Raw genomic sequence first — 12,511 nt, forward strand, 5'->3', positions numbered from 1 at the left:
ATCTTTGGGACTGCAAAGTTCATGCTCTGAGCTGCGCTCCCTTCAATCTAAAAGCACAAAAACCACAGGGAGGGGGACAGGGGACAGGGAGGGGGCAGCAACTTGAAAAAAGACTGAATACTTAGAATAGTGAGAGATCAGATGGAATATGTTTTTGCCTGGCTGGATTTTTCCCACCCCATGTTAAGCGAGAGAAGGCAAGGTCCCCCCTCTCTCCCAGCACCCCTGGTTCAGCCTCTAGACAAGTCAGGTTGTGTCATCTGGCCTGCCAGGTGGTAAAACACCCTGATCCTTTAGGGGTGAGGGTCTGCAGGCCTCAGCTCCAGAAACAGCAGGGTGGCAAACAATGGTATCTCAGTCAGGCCTGGGCGTCTCTGATTGGCCCTGGCAAAAACAAGATGTCAGTTAGTAACAGCCGTAAATCCCTGTGACAGCCAGTCCCCAAGCCCTGGGCATACTCTGGGCCATGCTGGAGCAGCAATGTCCAGAGCCTTCTCCTGCCACTTCTTGGGAATGGGAATCCTGGCCTGGGGCCTGGCAATGGAATCATTAATCTATGGACAGGCTTCACAAAGAGAAAAACATGCAGGAAAATATACAGAAGAAAATAGAGCTAAAAAACACACCAGGGTTCCACTGAGACCAAACCATCTAGGACTGAGATTCAGAAGCAGGAGAGCAAAGCTCTCAGGAGGACATATTAGAGACTCTGCAGGATGTATGGACTTTCAAGGAGTACTTACAAGAGGCTGTGTACCTCAGTGGTCAAGGGTATGGACTTTGAAGCCAGACTATTTGGGTTCAAATCCCAGCTTGGCCTCTTGTTTTACTGCTGAAAAACTGGGGGCGTGTTCCTTAATCTCTCAGGCTGGGCCTCAGTGTTCTTAGACGTCATATGAGGATAATGATAGTACCTACATCATCAGGTTGTTACAGGGGTTAAGTGAGTTAATATACAGAAAAGTCCAAGAACGGTGCCCAGCACCTAGCCAGTGCTACGGACGTGTTAATTAAATAAGATAAATGGGCCAGGCACAGTAGCCTAAGCCTGTAATCCCAGAACTTTCCGGATCACTTGAGGTCAGGGGTTCGAGACCAGCCTGGCCAACATGGTGAAACCCCATCTCTACTAAATAATACAAAAATTAGCCAGGCGTGGTGGCATGTGCCTGTAATCCCAGCTACCCAGGAGGCTGAGGCATGAGAATTACTTGAACCTGGGAGGTGGAGGTTGCAGTGAGCTGAGATCATGCCACTACACTCCAGCCTGGGTGACAGAGTGAGACTGTCTCAAACAAACAAAAAAAAAGATAAATGGTCACAGGGGAGACAGGAGACATCTCTCCCAGTGGGAGATGTCACAATATCCAGGTGAATAGAGATGGGGACTGGAGATGAGATGCCTTCCATTTTATTCAAAAGAGTTTGAAAGAGTTTAGATCTGGAAGTCCCTGACTTAGGGTCACAGGGAAAGTCAAAGTGCTGTTTGACAACATGCTGCAGCAATCACACTAAGGCAGAACCACAGCCTTGGAATCCAGAATGGGGATGGGGTGGCCCAGGAACTCTAAAAACTCCTAGAAACTAGTCTGTACTAAAGCTTTCAAAATTCACATTCATAGACATCCATGATCATCTAGTCCACACCCAGCTGCTGCAAATGAAAGGAATCATGCTGAGGGCCAGAGAAGGGCCTTGTCCAAGGTCACATAGCTGGCTGATGTAGGGCATGAAGCAAGAGCCAAGATCTGCCAGAACTGGGTCATCTTCCATCACACCAGCCCTCTGGCCTTGACCCAGGAAGGCTGAGAGCCCAGTGCATGGGTCTTGGCCTGGTTGGAGCAGCTGCTACCTTGGCCTGGCTGGGTCTGCGCGGTATGCGGGCCCCAGGCCAGGGTGCTCCTGACCAGCACCTGCCACCAAGCTCTGGTAGGCCCTACTAACCTCTTCCAGAAGGGAATTGGGGGTCTTCACCTCCTACTCTTTCACACCCAGAGGCGGCTCCAGGTGTGAGCAGCAGCGCCAGTAAGTTCCACAAATCCCACTTGTCTCATCCAGACTGAATCCGTGATCCTGACTCAAGCCATTGTCTTTGTCCCTCAAACTGGTATATTAGAGTAACAGGTAAATCCCCAAATAGTGGCTCACTGCCATTCAAGGTGAAACTGTGTGCTACTATCCACACAGGAGTGGCTCTCTTCCAAGCAGGGATTTGGAGAGTCAGGCTCCTTCCCTCTTCTGACTCTGCCACCTTCAACACATGGCCCCCAAGACCACTATGACTGGCTGCTCTAAGCCAACAGAGGGAGAAGGCACCTGGGACACTGACCCAGGAGGTTTTTGTGGGCTGGCCTAGAAGAAGCACTTACTCCTTTCACCCACATTCCACTGGCCAGAATTGAGCCACATGACCACACCTGGCCATACCTGGTGTATTAGTCTGTTTTCACACTACTGATAAAGACATACCCGAGGCTGGGCAATTAACAAAATAAAGAGGTTTAATGGACTTACAGTTCCACGTGGCTGGGGAGGCCTCACCATCATGGTGGAAGGCAAGGAGGAGCAAGTCACATCTTACATGGACAGCAGCAGTCAAAGAGAGAGAACTTGTGCAGGGAAACTCCCCCTTATAAAACCATCAGATCTCATGAGACTTATTCACTATCATGAGAACAGCATGGGAAAGACCTGCCCCCATGATTCAATTACCTCCCACCAGGTTCTTCCCACAACATGTGGGAATTCAAGATGAGATTTGGGTGGGGACACAGCCAAGCCATATCACCTGGTCATAAGGGAATGAGAGGTGTAGTCTAGCTGTTTTCCCATGATGTAGGCTTTGGTGGACACATAAGCCATCTCTGCTACAACTGACCTCACAGCTTTGTTCTGTGGCACTTGATGATCGTGGACTGGAGCCCCAGCTTAAACCAGCAACTTGCTCTGCCCAGGAAGACATTAAAGGAAATCTGCAGGCTCTCGAGTCCAACCTATGATGCGTAGGGAGGAGTGACAGAGGCGGACTTTGGTAGTAGATCAGGAGCTCACTGAAGGCAGGAAACATGTGCAGCACCCTGCAGCATCCCAGCATTCCTCATGCACTGCCTGCCATCGAGGAGGCCTCTAATTTGTGTCTACCTTATGAGAAGCAGCAGGAATGCAACCCGCAGGTGCACCAGACATAAGTCATGCTGCGGGAAGGCTGGGGCCTGCCTAACTGGAGCTTCATGCCTGCACTCCCAGGTCTGGTTCCTGGCTTGGCAGTTGGGAACTAAGGAGAAGGGGACAGTCAGAGCCATCGCTCCTTCCATGCTGGCTGTCACATCAGAGGCAGACTCTCAGCTCATCTGTGTGGGAGGATGCAGGAGCTATTTCCATTTTATTTCATATTCGTCACGAACTGTGTGTCCCACAGACATGAGAAGCCACAGAAGAAATGTTCTCCCTCCCCCAGTGCAGATCCTCAAAAGCAGGGGCTGAGGGAAAAATATTTGAAGGAAACATCCTTGACTTCCATGAACAGATAAAGCCTCTCCCAAAAGGACAAGCACAGGGGCAAGAGCAAGTCACAGGACCAGCTTTGAGTTTGCTTTGTGACCTTGGCCAAGTGACAAATCCTTTGTGCCTCCATTTCTCCCCCATCTGTCAAATGAAGATAATAAAGGCTGTTCTGAAGTTAGAATGAGATAATCAATGTTTAAATGGCTCTGGGAAGTATAAAGCTTTCTATGGGAATATAAGGTGTTATTATCCACTCACCCTTCCTGCCTCTCCAATGAATTCAGATGTTTGGTAACAATTACAATCTTGGCTAGGACTCACTCTTGATGAGCAGAAGAAAGGCAGCAGCCTCCACATTTAAGAGATGGGGACTGATGCACAGGCCTGGGCTGCAAGCAGACCTGGTAAGTTCTGGGACACATGCTCTAATCAAGGAATATCTGCCTGTGAAGTAATGAACTGCGATCCATGAGGGACTTCCACCACAATCATCAAACACCAGCTCTTGCAGACTCAGATGTGGTATTTGTTAGACTGAGGAATATAACAGTCATAAAATCACAGAATTCCAGAGTTGGCCAAGACCCCCATCCTTGGGGAGAGAGCTAGTTCCCCAGTCAAAGTGGAAAATCGACTCAATTTCCACTGACCTGTGAAAAGCAAAACCAGTTCATGTCTATCATCGCTTATTCAGTTTGGGATCTTGAGCAAATCACTTAACCACCCTCTGCCCCAGTTTCCTTCTCACAGGAATAAGGAATGAGAAAGGACTCTGGTAACTAAAAGACACAGTTCAAATGAAAGGTATTTCTTGCTATTGATGATCAAATCTCTTACCGTGAGTCACATGCAGTATTCTTAGATTCTCTTACACACAGAAGACAGGGGTTCCCATTTTCCTGCTCCTGAAATTTAATTCATTGTGGGGGGCCAAACTATCAGGCGGCCAATACAAAATCCTGCCTCTGGATAAACAGGAGAGAAGATACTGCTGGGATGTGATGCCAGAGATTGAGACATGTGCAAACTATTCATTCATTCAAAGCAGAAACAAGAGCAAAGATCATTGTGGAATCCAATCTGACTCCTGCAAGGGTAGAGCCCAGTCTTCTCAGACACCTCTCAGTCAAGACTGGTTGACAAACACTGCTTCAAGTTCCTCCGACCTAGGAGAACCAGGAATGAAGCTTGACACAAGGGCAGGGAGGATGCAGAGAAAAGAAGGGAAAGATGAAAATGAAGGAAAAGCAGGCACTTTCAGAGCCTCATTTTCTCATTACCATCAGCATGCATTCATTTCCTCTGGTGGAAGGAGGGAAAAAAGTTTTCCATTGAGTGTCTAGGGCAATCCTGTGTAATATTTCATTTCATAGCTTCTTTCTCTTGCCAACTATAACAGCAGCTGTGAAACTATTCTCCTGGCCAGTCCTGTGGCATTCCTACCCCAGCATCAACTCAGAATTCTTTTCCCCCAGGGCTTCTACTGCTTCTCATCCTACCCTAACCTCAAGCACTCACCTGGATGTATTCTCAGGTGAAATCTCTGGCAGAAATAGTTTCTAGTTCTCAAACAATAGAAAAAATTCAAGGGCCAACTGCAGGGGACCAGGTCCCTTTGTTGGCTACTATGACCTGGGGAACAGAGCCAGACACAGAGCTCCGAAGCAGATATCTAACTTAAAGCAACTGACAAAAGGTCCCACTCAACACCCAGGTTACAGTCATCTTCAGAAAGCCCCCAGGTCCCAACAGCTACTGCACTGGACAAACTCATTATCTTCAGCTACGAAGCCAGGCAGAAGGCTTAATCAGGTCAGCAGCATTTGATAGGAAAATAAGTACCTTCTTGACACTCTATGGATTATAGAAATTATGCCTGGTAAAGCTACATATACCACCATCATGTCAAAGGACACTCAGGGATATTCAGCTGAGAAGAATAATTATACAGTCAAATGCCATCAAGCCCACAAAAGGAAAGCAAGCCCACCCATCACTCTAGAAGCCAAAGCGTGGAGGTTTATCTGACAGTGGAAAAAAACAGACAATCCTTAAGATTTGTCATGCCTCCCTCCTTCCAATAAGCCTGTAACCTCTACTCATGGAGGGCTGGGTTGGTCTGGTTGGAGCATGCGGTGCAGGGAATGGTACAGCTGGGTTTACACCCAGCCTCCTCTGGAGTACATATACCCCCAACTGGCAGTCACTCCTATGTTTTCTGGCAAGCCATCCTTTTCAGCTAAAATTTTCCACTCCTGGATTCAGCCCAAAGGTGAGTTTATTTTGGAAAGTCTGAGCCAAATTTCTCCGCAACTAGAGTTTCAAGCAGGTGAAATAAAGCCTCCTGCTTCTCCCCACATAAAATTGTGTCCTAAGAGGGCAACAATAGTTCAGGCCCCTAGCGCTGCTCGGAGCCGAGCTCCACAGAACTGGGCACACGTATGCATGCAATATGGTGGTAAAAGACATGCCCACAAAAGTGATACTGAATAAGGAATTGGAAGTGAATTATTCCATGTCCAAATGATAGTGATGGTAGTAAGTCTCTGGCATTTGTAAGTTTTAAACTTCTTGAAGTACTCCACCCGCTTTATCTCATCTGTGCCCCACAGCTCCCCTGCAAGGAAGAGGGGACCATTCAGGCTCCCCTCCTGATAGATGGTAAGATGGGAGGGACAAAGGAAAGGGGCTGAGAATTACTTAAGATCACACTATACAGTAGTTGGCAAGGTCAAGACTATTCTCATGACCCCTGGTCTTCCTCAACCAAATTTGATAGCCCTTTAATAAGTACAGGGGTTAAACTTAAAATATGGCAGTGAACAGTGTGATTATCATTTCTTAGGCATAACATTTAGGTGAAAACTGCTGCCTGTCACCTTGAAATACTAGAGGGGGAAGGAAGAGATGGACATTTGCTGGGCACCCGCATGCGCCAGCAGCATACAGGCATTTCATCCTCACAATACTTCTAAAAGACTGGCGTGGTGATGCTCACTTTTCAGACGAGGTAGAGGAGGGACCCAGAGAGTAACTGGCAGAGTTAATATTAGGAATCCAGTGACTCTTCTAACAAAGGCCATGTCATGACACTTTAACACTGGGCTAAGGAAACCCCCAACACTCCCAAGTCACATTTCATACAGGAAAATCACTTTAGGATTTGAGTTCTGAACTGGTCTTTACCTGGCGTAGCTAACAAAAAGCAAAGCTACAGGTTCACCCCTTTCTCTGTCCCTCTCTGATTGCCCAGTCCCTGGACAGGGACCTAGAGGGAGGGACACAGAAGGTACAGAATATTCAGGGGACAAGAGAAGAAATGAAAAATGAACAATCTACAAACCAGAAAAACCAACCCCAACATACTAAGCCAATAGTTTCCTTGAGATATACTACCTTGAAGAAGCACATATAGATTCTTTTTCCTGTGTTTAATCCTAAAAACAATGAAAGGAGTAAATGGAGGTAAAATGCTAATAATTCCACTATACGCTGCTCCCTGCCATGCCTTCCTTGACCCTTTTCTATTCAGCTATGCATCGCCCATGTGTCTCTGGGCCTGGCACTAAGTAAATGCTCAATGAATGTTTGGTTAATGGATAGATGAATGGGTGAAATAACAGTGTTGTCAGAAATAATGCCTCCTAACCCAGGTGAAATTTAAATCTGCATTACTCTACCCATTTGCTATTTGGAGACATATTTGTCATTTCAATACCAGTAATATAAAACAAGCTATTTTAGCTTTATCTTCTGTGAGCATATGGATGAGAGAATAGGAATTTTTTTGTTATGAGTGAACAGGCTGCATAGTTAAAGATAGTTTTCCAAAGAATGTGACAGAAGCCCAATTATTGTCTTTTAAAAACCAAAACAAAAGAAATGTTCTAGGAAAGAACCTTCACAAGAACAAATGATGATGTCTATTTAGGACAATAAAGGAAAATCCAAAGAAGAATCAGTTCCATGCAGAGAGCCCATGTTTGTCCTTCAAGTGCAAGGTTCTCTGGAGACTCCAAAAAAAAGGTGCCTCTACCGTCAATGAGCTTCCTTTTTTTTTCTTTTCTTTTCTTTATTCTTTTTTTTTTAGAGACAGGGTCTCACTCTATCACCCAGGCTAGAGTGCAGTGCTGTGATCACAGCTCACTGCAGCCTCAAACTTAGGGGTTCAAACAATCCTCCCACTTTGGCCTCCCGAGTAGCTGGGACTACAGGTACATGCCACCATGTCTGGCTACATTTTTCAAATTATTTTTAGAGATGGGGGTCTTACTATGTTGACCAGTCTGGTCTTGAACTCCTGGCCTCAAGTGATCCTCCTGCCTCAGGCTCCCAAAGTGCTAGGAATACAGACGTGAGCCACCACACCCAGCCCAAGGAGTTCTGATTATTCCTTTAAGGTCTAGAGAATAAAATATAGGAGGAAAGCAAACAGCACTGTGGCCTCTAACTCAGGTAGGAGTGACATAACAATAGCCATCAGAAATACAAAAAATAAATAAATAAATAAAACAGAAGCTGAGGACCATGTGTTCCACCCTTACTAAGGACAGCTAAATTTTACAACTTTTAGTTAGGAATAAGGACTGACTTCCTGAGGGGGGGAAAAAAAAAGCTTTCTCAAGAAAACTTGATAATAGGAGAGGCTCTTATCTGCCGAGGCTGTTAGCTATGGCCTTAGCAGCTGATCTCCGGAACACTAAGCCCAGAAGTCTTTCTGTGGAATGACTCTTTTCAAACTTCAGTTCTAGCAGAGCTTTTAGCCCATCTACTCCCAGAGTAAGGTGTTCAAATGGCTCCTTGTAGGGTATGTCTGAGGAACAGTGAAGGAAAGAAATGGAAAAGAGAGGTGGTTCGTGTCCTGCTTGCAATAGCAGAAGCTCTTCTTAGATTCACTTTATATGCTGGGGTACCCCTGGAGCTTTATTTTGGGGGAAAAAAAAGAAGGGTTCTACTATATAATAGTGATTTAGATATCACTAACGTAAAACAGTGACTAAATCTCAATCAATAGTTATTCAACAAATGTTTATGGAACCAGGTACAGAACTGGATGCTTGAAGTAATCCCAACAATCAGCCTTCAGGAGGCATAAAGTCCACCGCTCAGGATAAACACATGCAAGTAAAACTGACCATGTTGACCAAGTGCCTTCTATAACACACACAATAGACTAGGCAGTTTACAGATGCTCTCTCAGCTGATCATCACTATGAAAACTGATTGTAGTGGGTAGGCATGATCATCCCCATTTCACAGGTGCAGAAAGGCTAATAGCTTGCCCAAGAGCTGGGACTAGTATTCCAGGCTGCCCAACACTAAAGCCTCCTTACCAGCTACTAAAACCAGGTAGATTTTCACATCTGTATCTGAGCGGAGGACTCCCATTTTCAAGGGCATAAGTCATCTTTGTATTTGTTTTTTTGTTGCTGTCATTGTTGTTTTTTGAGACAGTCTCGCTCTGTCACCCGGGCTGGAGTGCAGTGGTGCGATCTCAGCTCACTGCAACCTCTGCCTCCCAGGTTCAAGTGATTCTCCTGCCTCAGCCTCCTGAGTAGCTAGGATTACAGACACGTGCCACCAAGTCTGGCTAATTTTTGTATTTTGAGTAGAGACGAGGTTTCACCATGTTGGTCAGGCTGGTCTCAAACTCCTGACCTCCGGTGATCCGCCTCAGCCTCCCAAAATTCTGAGATTACAGGTGTGAGCCACCGCGCCTGGCCCATCTTTGTATTTGTGTTGTGACGGTGAGTCCTAAATTTCAGATACTAAGAGAAGAAGGAAAAAAATAATCTAGACTCGTCGGTGTCTCTAAGAATCCAGACGTTTTCTAAAACACCTGTGTAATAGGTGAGGCTTTATCAGCCTAGAATTTACATGGGAATGGGAAGTAGCCTGGAGCACCAGGAAAAATTCTGTTTCCATCTGGGGCCATGCCTGGGTGAACCTAGGAGGTGGGCAAAACAAGTTTTCTTCACTGCATTATCTCATCTGGGGTGCCCTCCTCTGTACTTCAGGCCTTTATTGCCTTGGTAAGCTCTGTGCTCTCCCACCTTGGTATCAAAATCAAAACTGCCCTCAAAGAAGAATCTGGAGATCTATCATTTACCTGTTAGTATGTCTTCAGGTCACTGTTACCCACCTGCATTTTAAAGCTCTGTCTTCTGATGAAAGGGCTGGAGACCTCATCATAGGGTAACTGATGGGGGCATTTTTTTCAGCATAGGTAAGTAAAGGATTCTCTAGGGTGACTGCAAATTTGATAGACAGATAGATAGGTGGATCAATCGATAGATAGATAGGTAGCATCCCAATTTAACCTTTGAGTACTTCCAATTTTTCCAAAAACAAACAAAAAACAAACCCTACCCCATCACACACATAGAAAAATAAAATGTGCCCGTTTTCTACCCAATGAGACAAGAGTAGATACTCTTCATTGAGCACTTATTATGTTCCTGGCCTTGTTCTAGGTATAAATATATTCTACTTAATCTTCAACACAATCCTTCTTTGTCCTTCCTTCCTCTACTGTCTTAGTTTCCTAGGGCTGCCACAAAAAGGAACCACTAACCAGGTGGCTTAAAACAATAGAAATGCCTTCCTTCCAAGTTGTTAAGGTCAGAAGTCCAAAACCAAGGTGTTAGCAGGGCCACACTCCCTCCAAGGCATCTAAAGGAGGATCCTTCCTTGCTTCCGCCAGCTTCTGGGAGCCCCAGGCATTCCTTGGTTTACGGGAGCACAGCTCCTATCTCTGTGGCTGTCCTCACGGGGCTGCCCTCTCCCTGCATCTGCCTCTGCATCTGAATTTCCCCTTCTTATAAGGACACCAGTCATATTGGATCAGAGCCTACCCCAGTGACTTCATCTTAACTTGATTACATCTGCAAAGACCCTGCTTCCAAATAAGGTCACATTCTGAAGTACGGGGGGATTAAGATTTCAATGTCTTTTTCTGCTGGGACACACTTCAACTCATAGCACCCACCTGTGAGAGGGTGATGACCTCAAGGTCACACAAGGTCTAGGTCAAAGCCAAGTTTAGTTTCATTTCCTAGATGATCCTCAGTCAAGCAGAAGCACAGACTTGAATATCTGGAGGAAATTTATTACATCAAAGAATGACAGTGCCGGGCTGCTTCTACTGTTCCTTCTGCTTCAGACTTCTCTCCCTTCTTCACCGAACCAATCCTGTCCTCCTTGGCCTCTCAGCTCAAGCATACCGACCAAGGAGCCTTCTCTGACCTCCTAGACCAGCTCAAAAACCCCTACCCAGGACCTCTGCTTACCATCTATGTCTCCCTCACTGCCCTCCTCACCACCCTTAGTTTTCCATTTCTTTGGGGGTTACTTCATAGATGTCTCTCTTTGCCATCAGACTTCGAGTGCTGCAAAGAAAAAAGACCTCTCTATATTGCTCCCAGGTGTGTTCTCACCTCTCCACAGAGACCCTGGCTCCCGGCAGGGCCTCAGATGTTAGCCCTCTGCTACTTAAAAGGAAAACTCAGGTACCCATTTCATCCTCAACCCCAGGCGGCCTGGTTAGTTAACTGCCCCCATTCATCTTGTGGCTCGTGCCTTCTGCCTTCCACTGGTGGGCTGGGCCTGGCAACTGCCTCCCCTCAACAGCCCAATTTACACCTAGAAATCACAGGAAAACCAGAGAGCTATGACCCCACCTGCTACCCCCTGCACCCCTCAGCTCCCCACACTTCCTTATCTCATCAGTGTGCAAAACGAACATCCATTTCTCCACTCATCAGACACAAGCGGCGGCATCCACGCTGGTACCTTCCGGGATCTCGATCTCATCAGTGTGCAAAACGAGCGTCCGTTTCTCCACTCATCAGACACAAGCAGCGGCATCCACACTGGTGCCTTCCGGGATTCCAAGAGGATCACACCTCCCGCATCAGCCCACAGCAACAGCACAGTCTCCTCTAAGCCACTGCTCTCTAAGGACCCAACTGTATACCTTTACCACCTTACCCTGTGCACACCCATCTCCAGATCTGCTTCTGAAATCCTCCAGGACCATAAAAAAAGCAAGACTTGTTTCCTTGGGGGTCAGCTTTAAACAGTTATTAAGGCTAAAACAAGTTTGGCCTCTGTACAGATGACAGCAGAGCCATGTCTACAGTGACCCACACAGCATGGGGGCTGGTGCCCCTCATCCTTCACCAGCGGCCCCTCAACCACACAGACGGGCTCTGTGTGGTGTCACAGAGGAAGCAATCTGGCTATTCCTTCACTTTGTAACTCATGGTTAACTCATTCACTCCGACTCAGCCAACCTTTACTGAGCTCTGATCAAGTCAGCGAAACAACTTGAGTCACTTGAGAGACAGAGAAAGAAAAAGGCCTACTTCACTGCAATATTTCAGCAACTTAACTCTGAGAAGCTACAGACAAAGACACACATAACAAGAAGGCAGTGGGGTCAGTGTCCCAGCAGAGGTCCGTGCAAAAGGCTGCTGGGCCCTGCAGGGGGTGACACCTCTGGGGATTAGGGGGAGCCCCTCCTTTGCCTGCTAAGGACGAACAGCAGACAGGGAGGAGGACAGGAGGGAGTTGGGGGCACAAGGCAGAGCTTCCAAGCAGAAGGAAAAAAATATATTATGGGAACAGCAAACCACCCCACCTGCCTGAGGTATAAGGCGTCTATTAAAAATAGAAATAGACGAAGCTAGAAAAAATAAAAACTGGGGGCTAGTTTATAAAGAGTCTTAAAACAAGATGACAAGATGTAATCTCTTACCACTCCTTGGCAATACATAAATTTTGACCTACTACTGATGGTGAATTTCTAAGTCCATGGATGTTAATTCTCTCAAAAGGGAGGGTAACCACATATACTTTCTATATCAAAAGTCTGTTCTACTCCCCTCTAACGGCACACCAAGCCCTAGGAAATCCAGACAACTCCCTCCACAAGTCTGTCCTTGGCCACCCTCAGGGCATTCTCAGATTGGCTGTTTTTCCAGATGGCTTCCTAGGATACATGGCA

General features: G+C 46.5%; 1 protein-coding gene and 1 long non-coding RNA gene across 3 annotated transcripts in view; both read right to left on the reverse strand.

The window, feature by feature from the left end:
* PRKCE (protein kinase C epsilon) overlaps positions 1–12,511 on the reverse strand; it is a 536,120-nt gene that overhangs the window by 476,403 nt on the left and 47,206 nt on the right. The gene's annotated exons all lie outside the window — the stretch shown is intronic.
* The window catches only part of LOC129531578 (uncharacterized), a 70,027-nt gene that overhangs the window by 34,968 nt on the left and 22,548 nt on the right, over positions 1–12,511 (reverse strand). The gene's annotated exons all lie outside the window — the stretch shown is intronic.

The sequence above is a fragment of the Gorilla gorilla genome, chromosome 12 (genome assembly GCF_029281585.2).
Source record: "Gorilla gorilla gorilla isolate KB3781 chromosome 12, NHGRI_mGorGor1-v2.1_pri, whole genome shotgun sequence".
Classification (NCBI taxonomy): domain Eukaryota; kingdom Metazoa; phylum Chordata; class Mammalia; order Primates; family Hominidae; genus Gorilla; species Gorilla gorilla.